The following is a 17,479-nucleotide window of genomic DNA, read 5'->3' as shown; positions in this document are numbered from 1 at the left end:
GAAGCAAGAAGGACTCAGCTTGTGACACGCTGCCCCATAGCATCCTTACAGTTAAGCAGGAGGTAAGGACTGGACATGTGGGCTCTGCAACAGAGCAAGGGAAAAGTGGCAAGACAGGGCATTTTCCAGATGCAGGTTTTTTCAATATTACTGCTTCTGAGGTAACAGGAAAAATCATGGCACAATAAACTTTGGCCTGAATCTGAAATTTTAATACATGAAAGTTGGCAGGTTTTGCTACTATGTGGGAGAGAGCCTCCAGATGCAGAAGGCTGTGTTCATGCCAGTGATTATTTTTAGATGGTTACCAATGCCCATCTGAACACAGCAATCTACCCTGCTTTCTGACCACACTGAAGTATAAGAATACTTCATTCAGTCTTAGTATTTCAATTATACATCTGCCCACCATGTCTTCTGCGAGCACCAGGACTCTCTGCACTGGTTTGTAATAATGTCATTTGAGTCCACTGGTCTTACCAGCTATTACCCTGCAACAAACACAATAGGTCTCACAAAACTGTGCCCAAGAAGACATGTCCTCTTAAACACCTATTTCCTAGCCCAGAACTTGGCTTTAGTATCATATTTTTGAGAATTTGTGTTTATGGTTTTACCAGCTTATTCTGGCATTTGAGAACTACTCATATTTCTAGCTTATGCTTTTCAAAACAAAATAAATCAAAACCAAAAAGAATAGAGGATGGAAGCATCTCTATTTAATTGTCTTTATTAAGGGATAATGTAGAAAAGTCTGATGTATTTTCCTTTTCTACTTACTCTTTCCCCCCTTCTATGCTTGTAGCTCCATATATTTAATGCTTTAAAAAGTGAATGTCCAAAAAAAAAGTAAAATTTTCCAGGCATTGCCCCATTTTTAAATTATTTAATCAAACTGCTTTAAACAGTCACTTGCCAAAACACAACTTTTACTCGCGCTTTTAACATCACACGAAAAGTGTACTTGCAATGCATAGGCCTGGGTATAGGTAGGGGAAGGAGCAAGAATGACCGAAAAGGACACAAATTCTGCACAGAGCAGAGGGGAGAGCCACATGTCAGGCAGGGCTGCGCAGCACAATAGGGTGTGTTGCCCACCCTTCGGGTTCCATCCCTGACAGTCCCTGACCCTTCCAGCCCCACCAGCCAGCTCTGCCCTCTGTCCCCCCCAGGCTGCTAGGTTTGAATAACACCAGGCATTTGATGACCTAAATTTACACCGTGCTGGCTCTCTGCCCAGCGCGGCAGGCTGGCACAGCAAGGCTGTCCCCACTCTTTGCCACCTCTGGGTCACCGAGCCCTCGGTGTCCCCGTCCTCGCCCCCCCTGCCTGGGAGGGGCCACACACGGCAGGGCTGGCCAGGCCTGGCACCGCCTGTCCTCTCGGGCCTGGACTGACTCATGGCTCCAACACGGGCTCCCCTCCAGAGGTCACCCACCGGCCGCTCCCCTTCCACTGCTCCCTTCTGCCAGCCGGCCACGGTTCCCTGCCCAGATTAAACCCGATAAACCCTGGGCGGGCTGCCATGGGGCCTGCCGGACAGGCTGGACTCTGGTGGGGCTCGGTGGGGACCTGCCCAGGGACTCAGAGCTGGTGGCGGCCACTCTCCTTGCCCTCGGCAGCGATGGCTCCTTGGTGTGCCACCAGTCCCTGCACTGCCCGCCGGCCTCCTGTGTGTGTCCGTGTGTGGGTCAGTGCGTGTGCACCCACATGTATGCGTTAGTATTTGCAGATGCTTGTGTACACGTATATGTACGCGCGTGTATGTGTGCGTACGTGTAGGTAGTATATATGTGTGTGCCCAGCCGAACCCGACGTTCGCCCCCCTGCTCCCGCACACCGCCCCACCCACGCCGCACGGCCCGCACTCTGCGCGAGCGCACACGCAGCCCCGAGCCCAGCCCCGCCCCGCCCCGCCCCGCGCGCCCGCCTGGCAGGCGCCCCCACCCCGCGGCCCCGGGCTGCCCTCTTCCAACATGGCGGCCCCCGCCTCGCGCGCGCGGGCGCGCAGGCGCCGCCGCGACTCCGCTTTTCCGCCGGGCGCCGCCGCGAGTGCACACGGCCGGAAGGCGCGGCCCGGCTGCTCTCTATGGTTGCCCGCGGCGGGTAGCGCGCCGCCGCCGCCGCCTCGCCTCGCCCCCGCCCGCGCTGCACGCCGGGACGCGGCCGGTCCTCCCTCCTTCTCTCCCTCCCTCCTTCCCGCGCGCCCCCCCGCGCGCCCCGAGCCTGCGCCGCGCCGACATCCGCGTTGTCCCAAGATGGAGGAGCGGGGTTCGCGCTGAGCGCGGCCCGGCCGACACAGGAGCAGGAGGAGGAGACGCGCCCGCCCGGCCCGGCCCGACCGCCCGCCTCGCCTTCCCCGCCCCGCCAGGCCGCGGCTCCGGCCGCACCGGCAGCAGCAGCGCCTCCTTCTCGCCCGCGGCCCGGCCCCGAGTGCGGCGCGGCCCCCGCATGAGCCCGGGCGGCAGCGGCGGCGGGAGCGCCCGGGAGCAGCAGCCGAGGCGCCCAGGTCGGTGTGAGCGCTGCGCAGGGCCGGGAGCGGGGATGGCGCCCGGCTCACGCCGGCCCTGGAGGGGAGGGAGGCGGCCCTGGCAGCTCCCCCGCGCCGGGGAGGGGAAGGCGGCAGCCTCGGGGGTCCTCGCCTTCCGCGCCGTGAGCCGCACGGGTGCGGGGCCGCCGGGAAGGCCGGACGGGCGGGCGGCTCCGAGCCTCTGCCGCCCCCCGTGAGACCCGGCTCGCTGGGCGACCTTGGGTGAACCCAGCCTGCCCCTGCCTCTGTTCCCCGGTTCGGTCCCTACTCTTCGGGGCTGCCGTGGGCATGGTGCTGTCGCAGTGGGAATGGGAAGTGCTGCGAGGGTCTCTTAACCAGTGGCCAAAGCCTGCTTGACAAAGTGGGTCTGATCACTTTGCTCGTGTTACCCTCTGAAGAGTGGGATCCGAACCTGTGAACAGGCTGCCTTGTTGATGCATGTGATCTGTCGCTCCTGACTGCAGGACTTTTTGGGCTTCGGTTTTTAAGCATACCTACAGTATTTCTGTGAAGGGATGTTACACTTTACCGCTGATTTGTAAATCAGATGTCTAAGCTGATGTGTTGTGGTCATCCAGCAGTTACTACTGCTTAAGAAACAAAACATGTTTCACAATTCTCCTTTAAGTGACAAGAACCTGTAATTTATAGGCTTATAGTTATTACTTTTCTTTTTTCTGCAATTAATGGAAATACTTGTTTATGTTTCCTTCTGTGTAATGTGTTGGTCTAATTCTGGGACTAAGCGTGTGTTTTACACATCACTTCAGGAATGGTCCTTCTGTCTACGTGGAACTTACCTGCTTCAGTAAGAATCTGCAAACCTGAAGCCCTGTGAGAAATCGGCTTCTCAGAGGGGTTTTACCATGCTTCTTGCATGTCTAGCAGAAAGTTTCTCAGTGGAAAATTGCACCCGATTTTAGCTTTGATTTCTTAACAAAGTAGGACCTGCGTGATTGTATTGTCGATTTATCTTCTTTCTCTTTTTCTTCTTTTTTTTTTTTTTTTTGACTAGCTGACTGGTTTGAAAGGGAGAGGTCTAAAAGATAAGATTAAGTTCCTAATTCATGCAAATAGCATCCAGTTAGAGAGATTACCTGCTAAGGAGAAGCCAGCTCTGAGTTGTACTGTGTTGTTAGGCACTTACGGCGGGGGGGAGAGAGGTGTACTACTTGATAAGAATGAAAATTGTTGAAAAATGGGCTTACAGTTCTCACAAATCTCTTGGTTTAGATGTTGGCTCTGAATAGCTGTGCCCTTTCATTGTGAAAACAGTTGAAGGTACTTTTTAGAAATTTGAAAATATGGCAAAACTCAGTTTAATTGAGTATGTTGAATTGAAAGTATGAAATTTGCATCGCTAAATTGATATGGATCTGTGGAGAAAACTATCACACGTGTTTGTCTTTTAAAGCAGATGCACTTTGTAGTGCAGTATCATTCTGTCAACTCAGTACAGAAAAGTAGTGAAAGAAAGACTAGTCCACTAGTTACGTTTACAGAGCTGAAACTTTTAATTGAAATTATTTCTGTACAATGTTACAGATGCTTCATCTCTCTTTTACAAATACCTTCCAATCCACTCTAAGTGTTTGCTATTTAATGTAGCATCTTTCCTGCTGGAATTAAGAGGTTCATTTTTTTTATCAGAGGTGTTTACTGTTTCTCCTCATTGGAGTGTCCTGAGCATCTCCCAAGAATATAGAAACAAAAGCCCCAAGCTAGGTACCAAAATGAGTATTTAATTTGTTCAAGATTATTTCAGCGTATCTTTCTGTGGCTTGGTAAAAAAAGTCAGGCTTGAACAGTAGTGTGTTTTAAAGCCTAAATTTTTCAGTCCAAGTCCTCTTCAGAGCTCTAAAGTTGTGTGGGTTTGATCCTTTTTTTTAAATAACAAACAAGACTTCTGGTTTTTTCCTTTTTTATAATTGCTGCTGTTGCTTTAAAACATGGGAAGGATGATTCTTTTATGAATGGAATTGAAAACTGTGTGTATATGTTGAACACACCTGGAGTTGTTCTCAGTCTGTTGGAGTCCCTGTTAGAGCACCTGGAAATTGTTCCCAGTTGTTTTAATCAACTTGAGAAAATAAACCTGGTTCTTTTTCATATCATTTAACTTCTCTTCTGAAAGTATAGAATGTCGTGTGTACCACCAAGACCCAGCACACACAATATAAAATCATGTTTGTTTCACTATGATTGTCCTTTGTTGACATATTCTTCACTAGTTCTCAGAATTCACATAACCAGAGTTGAGTTTTAAGTTATAAACATGTTTAATAGTAAACATGTTTAAACATAGAACGTTTTCTATGAGCAGTAATTAGCATAGTACATGATATGACACTTACCATGGAATTTAATCAGTTTTTATGATTTTGTAAATATGCATCATCCTAATTTTTGCTGCGCAGGAATGATTTCCCCCCCCCCCCCATTACTTTTAGTTTACTTAGTGAATGTCCATAGAGAATTCATCTTCTTTTAAATGCAGGAAATTTCTTTCTCCCTCCCTGCACCAGTGTACTCATACACCTGAAGATGAAAGCCACTAATTCTTAAAAATAGAACATGCAATTGAGGGAAAAAGGAATATAATTCATGAAGTATCTAGGCATAGATCTCATTTCCAGCATCAATCTTCCTTTCTGGTAGTGTGGGCCAAGTCTTCACTCTAATTAATGAATATCTATTGATTTTTAAACAAAGGAGGTGTGTTTTACAAGTTTTCTGAAATATCCAGTGTATTTAAGGTAGCTGCGAATTTTTTAGAGAAGCAGTGTTAAAAGGTTTTCTGTCACTAATCAAACTCTGATTTGTATCTGGAAGGAGGGGAGTAATACATTTGCTATCAGGGTCTGTAATGAAAAAAATCTAGACTATGTTGTTTACTTAAAAAAAAAAAATACCCCCTCCCAGAAGTTCTATAAGCTGTGCTCAATAGCTGGTTCCCAGAGACAACAACAGTGGGCAAATCTCATGTTTGAAGTGAATTTTGTCACCTTAAATATTTTGACCTTAACATTTACTGCTGTAACTTCTTGTATTAGCAGGCAGTGCCTGCTGGACTCATAAAGCTGTGTTGCCCATGAATTAAAGTTTGGAAAAAAGCTGCTTCACAGGAATAGTAATGTGTGTAACATATCTGGTTGGTTAGCAGAAAGTCAGCAAATACAGTCTAAAGGTAACATTTTGCAATGAGGCAACACTTCAGTAACTACAGCAGCTGGTGACACATTTCTTCAGGAAAATAACCTCATAGGAAGAATGTGAAAATCAAATAATGTTGAGATTCAGGATTCAGGTTTGGCAATGTAACATCTGACTAAATAGCATTTTAAATTGCTATTTTTGAATAGCTGCACCTTCCTGTGGTTAGGAGGGATAGAGCTTATTGACAAAATAACTTGCTGGGTGCAAAATTACATTATGAATCAAATATTATTATAGTTCTGTCTAACAAATACTCTTATGAATGAATCTCTTAAAGGAAGCATTAACTACTTCTTACTTACTTTAATAGGTTGAGCCTGCTTCCCTGTATTATGCAAACTGCTGAATGGAGGAAGGGGGTGGAAGTCAGTCTTTACCGATACTCTTTCCGTTACCGTCCTGCATGGTTCTTTACCCATGTTTTACAGAGTGGTGAAGAATTAGGAGAAGCTGCAGTTGTTCTGCTGAGTGGAGCTAAATGGGTGGCTTCCTTCTGGACCCTCACTTCACTGTCTTAGGTAAGAAGGGTGATCTGCTTCTTTTGAAGCTACTTGAATTTCCTTAGGACAGAAGTATATATGGGTTTTTTAGAGAAACTTCTAGTTAGTGAAGCAGAGCTTTGAATTCTTTTTTTTTTTTTTTTGTGATCTGGTGGCTTGAAAAGGGCATTCACAGTATGTAGCTGTCCCAGTACTTTTCATTGAAAAGCATTGCTGTTTGCATCCATTCAAATAACTTTAAAAACATGCTCTGTGTACTAACATAACTTGCTCCTGAGAATCACATTTATCTTATGTAGCATGATGGAAGTGGGACTGTCATTCAGAGGTGGATTATAGTGGTGGTGGATATAGGACAACTCTAACTCATGTACCATTGACTGCTTGATATGGAGTGCATGACTTTTTTTTCCCACAGACTTGGAATAGTTTGGGTTGGACTTTAAATGTCATCTAGTCCAAATTCCTCTGCAATAAGCAGGGACATTTTCAAATAGATCAGATTGCTTAGAGCCCCATCCAGCTTAACTGTGTATATTTCCAGGGATGGGGCATCTCCTGTCCCTGGGCAATCTGTTCCAGTGCTTTACCACCCTCACTGTAAAAAATTACTTTCTGATATCATATTAATCTGCTCTCTTTTAGTTAAAAGCCATTACCTCTTATCCTGTCATAGCAGGCCCTTTTAAAAAGTTTGTCCTTCTCTGTCGTGTAAGTTCCTCTTCAGTACTAAACAAAAGCCAATGGGTCTTTTCAGATCCTTCTCTTCTCCAGGGTGGACAATGCTAACTCTTTCAGCCTTTTTTCATAGGAGAGCTGCTCCAGCCCTCTGATAATTTTTGTGGCCCTCCTCTGGACTTTACCCTACAGGTCCATGCCTGTTGTGTGCTGCGGACTCCAGACCTGGATGCAGCACTGCAGGTGGGGTCTCAGAGGAGTAGAAGGGCAGACTGATCTCCCGTGGCCTGCTGGCCATGCTGCTCTTGATGCAGCCAAGGATACATTCTGGACTGCAATGATACATTCTGGACACATTGCTGGGACAAGGCTGGTCTTCCAACAGGATCTCCAAGTTGTTCTGTAATTAATTCTGCTGCCAATTCCCATGTCCCCTGGCCTGTGTTGGTATCAGGTGTTCCTAGTCCGGGTTCAGGACTTTGCACTTGGATTCATTGGGTGAGGTTCTCATGAGCCTGCTTTTCAGTGTTGTCCAGGTCCCTCTGGATGGCATTCCATTCCTCAGGCATATCAGCCACACCACACAGCTTAGTATTGTTTGCAGATTTCCTGAGGGTGCATTAGGTGCCACTGTCTGTCATTGATGAACTGGTCTCACTATGGACCCCTGAGGGACACATCTTGTCATTGATGTCCATCTGAGCATTAAGCCAATGACCACTACCCTCTGTGTGCAGCCATCCAACTAATTCCTCATCCACCAGAGAGTCCATCTATTCTCTCTCCAACTTGGGATTAAGGGTGCTGTGGAGGACCGTATCAAAGGCCTCAGAAGTTCGGATAGATGTTATCAGTAGCTGTTCCCTTGTCCATTGATGCTGTCACTCTGTCATAGGAATCCATTAGGTTAGTCCAGCCAGACTTGCCCTTAGTGAAGCCATGCTGGCTGCTTCAAATCTTCCTGTCCTCCATGTGCCTTCATGTTCCTTCCTTATGTGACAGAATGTCAAAGCTGTGACCTAAACAACTAAAGACAAAATTTAAGTATCAAAAACTAAAGAGTGGTTTGAAACCCAAAGGAAATTTGATCTTGGTGGCCTGTGGATCAGTAGGATCACAAGCAAAAAAATTACAGAACCTCTGTTTGGGTTTGGTGGCTGTTGCATAATGGTCTGGCAATGATTAGTCCACATAGTTTGTGTTTCATTCTGGTGTTGTTTGAGGACTGTGACAGGACTTCTGACCAAGCTAGAGTTCTAGGTGTGAAGCTAGTTCATCTCTCCATAGAGAAGACCATGTTCATAGCTTCCTTTGGCAGACTGCTTTTAGGACTTTTTATTACTTCCTTGATAATCATTCCACCTAAGAAATCGATAAAATGAGGAGATCTGGATGACAGACACCCTCTCCCTTACCCTTAGGAGCTTTGTGCAGGGGAGGCACAAGAGTGATCTCTCTTGTGTTGCCAAGCTTGCAGGGCACTGAGATGCCAGGCTTGTCCAGGCAGCCAGGCTCTGGCACTGCTTGTGTGCTCCTGCTCTGGTATGCTCCCAGGGACCCAGGCTGCAGCAGCTGCAGCTCTGCAGGCTTGGCCTGTTACAGGGTGGTGGAGTGGCTCTTAAAGGAACTCAGCTTCTCAAATGGGACGTAGGTCAGCATACTTCAAGAATGGCTATCAGAGCTGTAGAAGAGTTTTGCTTTTGCTTTATGGTTAGTTGTGTGTTTGAGCTAACTAATACTTTAAATATTTTTATTTTACAATGTGTCACTTGCCTTTTTCTTAAAAGGAATCAAAAACTTCTGTAAAGCTAGATAATCCTGAAGAGGTCTGTCACTACCTCAGAATTTCTGTTTCCAATACAATCTTTCATTTTTCTTATTTGTGTAGCTATACTCAGATAATGATTGCTTATTATTTTGTAGTGAAATCTCATGTCCAAAGTCTTGATGATGAATGTTATGTTTTACTATGTGTGTACACCCAGGTTTATTTTTAGAAAGTCCAAGGTATACTAGTGTACACTGAGTAGCAACACCTTGTGTTTCAGCTGGTGTAGCAAAAATTGCTTATTGTAGCCAGTAGAAGTACATACTTAAGAGTCCCCACAACCTGGGAATCCCATCAGATTTCAAGGACAAGGGAGCTCCTGAGAGAATGTAACACTTCTGTGAAACACTGGTATTTCTTGCTTGCAAAGATTGAGTCCTTTCCATGAGAAAAATACTTCATTTGCATGATTCCTATAACCTGAATATCTGATTGAAAGAAGGACGTAAACATAAAACAGAATCTAAGCACCTGATAGAGATGATTTCATGATATTTTTTACTGGGCCAGACATGAGAGTTGCAAAATATTTTTTGTATTTTATAATGAATTTCGTAAATACTTTGTTATTCTGTATGCAACCGTGTGGTTAATTCAGTGCTTTGCTGTCTGTGTTAATATAATTCAGTGTGCCTTGAAGTCTCCTTATTGAAAATGCATGACATAGCTGTAAACAAGCAGCTTTTTTGGCTCTGGTCACATGATGGATTGAGATTTTTTTAATGTGGAGTGAAAACAATATGGTTGGCCAAGCTTTAAGTCATATTGTCATTTGCATTTTTTTAGGCAGATATGGCTTAGTGCTAATTAACTATACTGGAGGTGAATGTTGAAGTACATCTGACTTCATGAAATAATTTTCATTCCTTTTAGACAAGCATTACAGAGACTCATTAGCCTTATTTCCTTTTGTGTTGTCATGTCCTTTGAATGTAGACTTTAGACTTGGTAGACTGCTGAACTCTGTTCTGCCTTAGTGGTAGCTGTTGGGGAGAAACTGAAGGAGAAGAACTGGAAGTCCAGGAACGTCAGTTTTGTGTTGCTGGATTTGCTCTTCTGTTCTGTGTATTATTATGCAAATAACCTGTCTACATCTCCTCCTTTGTGGTCTTGTTTCCTCTATCAGTTGTACAGTCCTACCTTACTCCATAGCTTCAGTTCTTTTGGGAATTTTTTTTTTTTTTTTTGTCTCTGTTGCTGGGCAATAATCATAAGAACCCTGGTAGATGTATTTGCCATACTTTTTCAAGCTGTACTTGGTGCTCTCCTCCTACTCTGTGCATACTGAAAATTTGTGCGTCTGTATCTTAGAGGAGAATGAGAGAATTTTATACAGATGCCACTGCTCTATGTCTGTAGAAGAACAAATACATACATTGTGTCTGGAAGTCCTGTAACACAAGGTGTGAAAATATTGGTTGCATTTGTCAGAATACTTCTAACTGAGTTTGTCTAATGGCACCACAGTGAATGAAGAATTATTCTTTGGTAGAATATAAGGTACTTTGGATTTCTGCTGTGGATATGGAGTGGAAGTGCTGCCTACAAATAGGAAAATCATCAGTTACTGTCTCATGTTGTTTAGATGTATTTTTCTTCTGTTTTTTTCTGAATGGTAGGAAAGTTTTATTGACACAGTTGCATATTGTTAACACAGTAATCCTAACTGTACAGAAAGCTACATAATTAGTAGAATTGCTTGTTGAAATAGCAGTCCTTTTTCACAAAACTTGCAAGCTACCCTGTATAACTATTTTTTTAAAATACAAAAGAGTGTGCTCACATTGTTAGTGCTTGGAGCTTTAGTGGCAAAACTGGTCCAGGATCACCCCATTACAGTTCCCTGATAAAGAATTTGGCCCCTGACACCAAATGATTTCTTGCTGGTTTGGCATCTTCTAAAATAAAATGTAATTAAGGTAACCAGATTGAGGTTTCCTGTGTGGGAACCCTAATCTATATTGGAGATCAGCCCAAATCAGCTGCATTAAAATTGTTTGTTCTTAATAGAGTTTTAAGCCAAGATATTATGTATTAAATCTTCAGAGTGCTGAAAATGTGATATTCTGTGCCAAATTACTGACTTTTTTAGAAAGTAGTTAGTAGATTTCATGGAATCAGGGAATGGTTTGGGTTGGTAGGGAACCTTAAAGAAAAGATCTAAAATCCATGGGCAGGGACACCTTTCACTAGACCAGGTTACTGAGAGCCCCATCAGCTTGGTTTTGAGCAGCTTCAGTGATGGGGAATCCACGACCCCTATCTTTCTTTAGTTATATGCATATGTGTCTGTTTCTGTCACCTTTTCCCTCGAGGCTGGTTGTGCTTTTAGGTGTTTGTTGAAAATATTTCAAGTATGTTTTAGTCCCTTGTTAAATATGACTTCTCTGAAAATGAATTTATAGAAAAGCATACTGAACTCCAGCAGTTTTATGCACCCAGAACAAAGATTTGGTTCTATCTGTGACTTCTCCTGAATGTTTTTTTTTTCTTATTATAAATGCCAGTTCTTAAAGAAAAGGGGAAAAAAAAGGACAAAATAAGGGGCGGGAAGGAGAAAGGAAATTGGTATTTATAATGAACTGGATGAATGGAATTGTAAAACTCAACTGCATCACTACAGGGGAAAAAATAGGGAGCACTGTGTGTATGAACTTCACTCTTTTGTAGCCTATCTAACATAATAATTATTTTCTGTTGTGCTTTTCTATGAGAGGTGTGATTTATTTTTATATGGTTTAGGTTTAGGTAGTCCTGTGAGAAGTGGAGAGTTTGATATGATGATCCTTGTAGGCCCCTTCTGACTAGACATATTCTATGATTCTGTGTTTCCTTTAGTTGCATATTTGTGACTAATCAAATAGACACTTTTGAATGTACTGTCTTGAAGTTGTATGGAGCTTCAGATTAGTGTGAAGCATAGTGCAGGAACTGAATTGTAATGTTTTGCATTATAGGTACAAGAACTGTAGAAGTCCATTTTAGAGTTTGAAAGAACAAGATTCTGCAGCTCTGGAAAGATATGGTATGTTTATGTTTCCACTTACATTGTTTGTATGCTAATAATTGTTGTAACAAATAATTACACTTTTCTTCACTGAAATTTAAAAAAAGATTGAAAATTAATTCAGGAAGAAGCACACATTAAATTTTCCCTTTTTAACTATGATATTTATTACTTAATCATAATTCTCTAGAAAACTGACTTATTTGATTTTTCTTGGGGAAAATAAATACTTATGATATAACACTGGTGAATTCCCTTTTGATTTAACAAGCTCATCATCATGCTGCTACCATCCATTTATTTCTCCATGGATTGGATAAGAACTGATGTGTTTCTGAAAGATCTGTGGTTCTTTTAATTCGCTACTGAACATATTTATAGTGAGGCTATGACTTGAAAAATAAGTTTAGAACTTGCAGAAAATTTATGCAATCATCAGTGTAAGTCAAGTTTACAGATAGGAATGCTGGGAAATACAGAAATACAATCTTTTTTAGCAGTGTTAACATAAACCCATGGCACGTGGTGTCTCTTTTTTGTCTAGGCTCTTAAATGTCCAGCCAGCTAAAAGGTATGTACGTGTAATGTGGCAAGATTGGGACTTGAGCTTGTAGTTATTTCATTTGCCATTTCCTAACTGAATTTTGGTGTAGTCCTCTAGTAATACCTGGTATTACTGCACTACTTTGTAGTGTCTTTTTAAGTTCTGTAATTCTGCAACTTGGTACATTGAGAATTTTTGAAACTTTTAGCACCACTACATTGAGAAAAACAACAATTGGGTTAAATTTTCTGCCATATTAAATAGGTCTGTTAATGCATATGCATATTGTATATAGTTATTTCAATAACAGTTCCTAAGCCATGTGTGTTCTTTCTCTTTCAACCACTTAAATTGTGGGGAAGCTGATCCAAGTTTTCTGTGCCATGGGTTTATGTCTGGATTTTTCTTTTCAAGATAATTAACTTAGAAATATACTTAAAGTTTTGAAATCTCAAATTTGCAAAACAGTTGTTTGATGTCTTTTTAAGTTCTGTTTCATAGGAAACTATGGACAGGCTCTAATAAAACTGTTAATTCTAAGCTGAAACTTTAGCTGTAGTATGTACTGATTAAAAATTGTAAGTCTCTCAAAAAGCTACAATGTTACATTGTCACAATCCAGATGTTCCTGAGAGAATTGTATAGATTGGTCCTTTACTCTAGCAGGCATCTGGCAGGTAGTGTATATTCATTTTTGCACCCACAGCACCACTGGGACCACCCACCTGCTTCTTGCTCTCCAGTGTCAATACCAGTTCTGTGTATGATGGCTCTTCTTCAAACCTAAGCCATTATTTCTTTATTGCCATTATGCCTGCTGGCTGCTTTTCTTCTGGATGTTTAGCTGCTTGCCACTGTATGTATGCAGAGTCTTTGTAGTGGTATGTGCTTCGTAAGTTGATGAAGAATTGCCCTCTAATCCCCACAAATTGTGAGTGATAAATACTAATGGAACATCAGAAAAGCTGAATGTTGTACTACAGAACTGCATGGTTGCTCGGTTTTAATATCAGTTATATTTAACCAAACGTGCTGAAGAACTTGGTGAACAGAAAGATGCTTTACATGGAAGGCAGCATGAAAGATGGGTGGCAAAGGAAATCAAAACAGAGGATAAGCAAAAGGATAGATGGAATAAAAGTTTAAGTAGTAAAGCTGAAGTGAAGCTGTAAAACTTACCTGCAAAATAACTTAACATGATGAGTAGTCAATAAAAGAATTAGTAAAAGACATTTAAATAGGTGATTGGATTTCACCTGCTGGTGTAAAAAGGGCTTTTTGTTCATGGCTGTGTATCATTTTGGAGGGAGCCTGAAGTAACAGGTATAATGTAACTGAAATAGAAACAAATGGTTCTGCTGCAAAAAAAAAAAAAAAAAAAAAAAGAAAAAAAATCAAAGGGGGTGTGTGTAGTGGAAAGAAAAAAATCAAAAAATCACCTGTGGTCTAAGTGTAAAGATAATTTTGGATCTTTCCTACTTTTACAAAGGTGAACAAAATACGTGTATGATCTCACTGAAATATTAAACCAAAACCAGATATTGAAGGTGAAATCTAGAGTCCAAAGTTGCAGGAGCAGCTTTAGAAAGTAGAAATAACATGCAGGCCTCTAGGTTTTGGCCTGAGGGGAGGGAATGGGAGCAAACATTAGGTATTTTTCTGTTACTCTGTGATTTATGGATACCATAGTTTAACCCCAGCTGGCAACTAAACACCCAACAGCTACTTTCTCACCTACCCACACAGTGGGATGTGGAAGAGAATTGGAGGAGTAAAAGTGAGAAAACTCGTGGGTTGAGATAAAGATAATTTAATAGGTAAAGCAAAAGCTGTGCACGAAGCAAAGCGAAACAAGGAATTCATTCATCACTTCTCATGGACAACCACATGTTCTGTCCTCTCCAGGAAAGCAGGGCTCCATCATAGGTGACTTGGGAAGACAAATGCCATAACTCTGAACATTCCCCCTTTTTCCTTCTTCCCCCAGCTTTATACACTGAGCATGATGCCTTATAATATGGAATGTCTCTGTGGTCAGCTGGGATCAGCTGTCCCAGCTGTGAACCCTCTTCACTCCCTGTGCACCCCCAGCCCCCTCTCTGGTGGGGTGAGGAGCAGAAAAGGCCCTGACTATGAAAGCTGTAACATGAATAGCAATAACAAAAGCAACCCTGTATTAACACAAATCCAAACCACAGCCCCACACTAGCTACTATAAAGAAAATTACCTCTATTCCAGCCAAAACCAGTACAGTGGGGAGTATTGAAATCAAGGCAAAGTAAGTATACAGATATTATAGGATGGAGCTTTTATGTAAATCTATGTTTGATCTCTTTGTACTGAGATACACAAAATTCTGCCTTTATGAAATTCAGTAACTTGTGATTTTATTGAAATCTAAATTCCAGAGTAGCACTAACTTTAATTTGAAGATAGTAACAAATTCAGATTCCCATCCCAAATAATTTATTCGTGTTAATTGTTCTCATACTTATGTTCCTGCTCTAATTGAATTTATGGGCCTTCAGTTTCTATTAATGATGATTTTATATGCATTCTTTCAGTTAGAAGATTTTTATGTATTCTTTTTGTGCTATGAGAAGACTTAGTTTCTTCCAATATCTATATTGATAGGCTTAATTAACTTTGAACTCTTTTCATTGTCTAATCACAAGGCATTTTCTTCTATCTTCATGATGTTTTTGTGGCTCTTTTCTACTACTTCTGGAACACTTTTGAGAAGTACTGAATAATTGGAGAACTGGGTTTAAGTTTGGAAGATGTGTCAAGTGCTTTGTGCCAGGGACCCTTCATGAGCCATATCTGTCATTCCTTTTGTAATACATGGGAGCATGTGTACACTTGTACATCAGTTGTGACTGCTTTAGTCACTGTAGGTTGGCATTTTCCAGGATACAACCCAGTTCTTTTGGTTTTCTAACTCATGTGATTTTGCATTAGTTTTTACTAGTTGAATTGCTTAGCTTACCAAGCAGTGGGAAAAAAAGTCGTATAGAGGCCTTATTAGTGTTTGGTTGGGACTTTTTTTGGCCCCATTAGGATTTATATGATCAGGTTGTATTAGTGGCTGTTTTATTTTACTGTAGAATCAGTAATAATTTTGCCTACTAATTAAATGAAGAAATCTTGTCTTTTTATGTTTTCTGCATTGGAAGCAGCATACAGGCAAGAAAAGTAATTTGTACTTCCAACTTTATGAAGAAATATAGGCTCAAACATGCCTATTGCATTACTTTTTTTTTCTTTTCTGCATATGACAATCAAGATTGAATTTAGGGGTTATAAAAGGCCCACTCTCCTATTAGGTGTCAGTTTCTTACTGTATAGATGATTGTTTTGTTGTGGTACTCAAAGTCATTCTGGAAATATTTAAATTCATTCTTGGAGCATTCATAAGGACTCTTCAGAAGACTTTGGAAAGCTGTCTTTAGTGGTATATTCTTGAGAGAGATGGTTATATTTAATTAAGCAATTAAAATTCTGGTACTGAAAGGTAAGGTAAATTGTGGTACTTCATTGTACAGCAGATTACCCCTATTTTCATCATAGATCAAAAGAGAATATTAAATTTGGATCAAAGATTACTTGGGTAGGTAGTTAAAATTCCTTTATAAAGGAAACTTAAATTCTTACAATTGCCACTCTTTCAAAAAGGCATTCAGAAGTTATAGTTTAAATATGGAAAGTGTTCATCCTCTAGGGGATCTTCCTAGGCCTCAGATACTGTGTGTCAACTGCCAGACTGCATTGCTCTCACAGAAGGTGACCATCAAATAACCCAAGGATAGTAGCAGATTTAGGGAAGCCATGTAGGTAACAATGTTCAAATAAATTATTCCAACCTGGAAGTTATTTGCCTTTTTTTTGGTGGCTGACAAATAAGTACTTACAATCTCCAGGGTGTGGCTTTAGATTCTGTATGTTGAAGTTGGGAACCTGTTCTTGCCTCATGCTTGTAGACTTTCAAGGTTTATGGAAATGTGCCAATACCTTTCATCAAACTATGCAAGAAAGTTGCTTTTAGCCCCTTTTGATGCTTCTGAACTTGCTTTCTGACATCTTGTTCTTTCACTCACTGTTTAACTCCTGGAGTTGAGAGGAACATGCTTTTAAGAAAATATTCACCTGTGCCATCTTGGAGAAATAGATGTTGTTCTAAATCACTGCATAAACATTATTTATCCCATTCCTTTTTGATGAGGGCTTGTTGAAGTCACAAAGTTCTTCAGATACATAATTTCATGAAGGCATATCTTCATGTCTTGCTATCTGTAATAGGTGTAGTTGCAGCCTTAGTTGATTCTCCTTCTAGTAAATAGTCACTAGGCAGACACAGATGTGCCAGTCCCAAAGAGCGTGGCAGCCATCTTGGGTTTTTTGGGCATACTCCATTGGCACAAACTTCCTTTCAAATCTTCAGCTGCTCAGTGTGTCTGTAAAAGCCTAAGCTGTAAGCCATGCTGATCATAGCAGTTAGGACCAGAGAGATTTGTTTGAGTAATACAAATAAATATCTGCTCTGGGGCTCCTGTTTCTGTCTTCTGTAAGATAAGTTACAAACAGAGGAGGTTTTTTGTAGAGAAATTCCTGTGGCAGAAAAGCCATTGATTTAGACCAATTCACAACTCATAATACCATTTTCCAGGATCTTGGTGTATTCATCAGTGTGGTTTTCCTTTCCTGATCAAGTAGCGTCTTTTGACTCTCTTAACCAGATTGGAGGTTTTTGTGGCCTTGTTTGTGTCAAGCAGTCAAAATGTCCTTTGAAATATATTCAGAATAAATCTTTGATGGCAGTCCCCTTCACCACCCACTTTGTGTTCCAGCGTGCTGGTCTCTTTGCCAGCAGACACTACTCTGCTGATGCATGAATGAGTAAGGTTTTAGAAAAATTAATTCTTTCATCTGTGCTAGGGAATCCTTGCCAATCATATTCTGTCCCGCAGGAATGAAGGCAAGGATAGGTGGGAAAGGTAGGATGAGAAGGAGGTAAAAGAGAAAAATGATTCATTAAGGTTTTTGCATCTAGACTGATGAAGAGGAGCATGAGAATTTTAGATCACAATTCAGTAAGTCTAGGTTTAAGGTGTTGTGCAACAAATCAGAAATGCTGAAACTACCTGACTCAAAGCTCTGACCCGTGACAAATTCGGT

At 41.6% G+C, this 17,479-nt stretch overlaps 1 protein-coding gene across 6 annotated transcripts in view; it reads left to right on the top strand.

Moving 5' to 3' along the window:
* Positions 1-2,083: 2,083 nt before the first annotated feature.
* Positions 2,084-17,479, top strand: part of UBE3A (ubiquitin protein ligase E3A) — a 53,250-nt gene continuing 37,854 nt past the window's right edge. For 3 of the 6 annotated variants that reach the window (XM_064711233.1, XM_064711255.1, XM_064711216.1), the window contains exons 1-3: positions 2,084-2,509; positions 6,175-6,264; positions 11,710-11,777. The gene's annotated coding sequence lies outside the window, so the exon portion shown is untranslated. Of the gene's footprint in view, positions 2,510-6,174; positions 6,265-11,709; positions 11,778-12,961; positions 12,981-17,479 lie in introns of those variants that run through there. The other 3 variants (XM_064711250.1, XM_064711226.1, XM_064711240.1) reach the window with 2 other exon arrangements.

Source organism: Zonotrichia leucophrys, chromosome 1 (genome assembly GCF_028769735.1).
Source record: "Zonotrichia leucophrys gambelii isolate GWCS_2022_RI chromosome 1, RI_Zleu_2.0, whole genome shotgun sequence".
In the NCBI taxonomy this organism is placed as follows: domain Eukaryota; kingdom Metazoa; phylum Chordata; class Aves; order Passeriformes; family Passerellidae; genus Zonotrichia; species Zonotrichia leucophrys.
This window is presented reverse-complemented; position numbering and strand designations above follow the sequence as displayed.